Here is a 519-nt window from a genome sequence, read left to right as displayed (position 1 = left end):
CCATTACGACAGTGTGAAGCTTCACCCAACCCAACAGCATTAGCATGGAACATGAGTACTTTCCCCTCCAGCAGAAACAGCCACACTTGTAGCTGTTGCGGTGGTTTTTGTGGACATTTTTGGAGTAGGGACTCCACCACCACCACTGCTGGGGTGAGAGCTGCCACGCGGGCACCCCATAAAAGCAACTACTGTCCCTCCACCCGCCCCGCTGAAGGCTGAACAGTAATCTCAAGGCTTTCCGGCAAAAGCACGATGTGAACACCTCACAGTCAAGACGAAACAAGTTCTTGAAACAAACACACAAACATTTCCCTCGAACATACACACACCCTTCCTGTGTCTAATAACCTCACTGACAGAGGCCACATATAGGCAGCACACGAGATCTCTTCTGCAGCCGAAGACATCGGTCGTGCTGTGCTGGTGGAGACGTGTCTGTCCGCTGGCAGCCGTCGTGCTCTGTGGTATCACCTCGCTGCACCTGCGCTTATCTTTGTGACAAACGGCCCGGCCGCG

This window comes from Charadrius vociferus, unplaced genomic scaffold (assembly GCF_000708025.1).
Source record: "Charadrius vociferus isolate BGI_N301 unplaced genomic scaffold, ASM70802v2 scaffold450, whole genome shotgun sequence".
Lineage (NCBI taxonomy): Eukaryota > Metazoa > Chordata > Aves > Charadriiformes > Charadriidae > Charadrius > Charadrius vociferus.
This window is presented reverse-complemented; position numbering follows the sequence as displayed.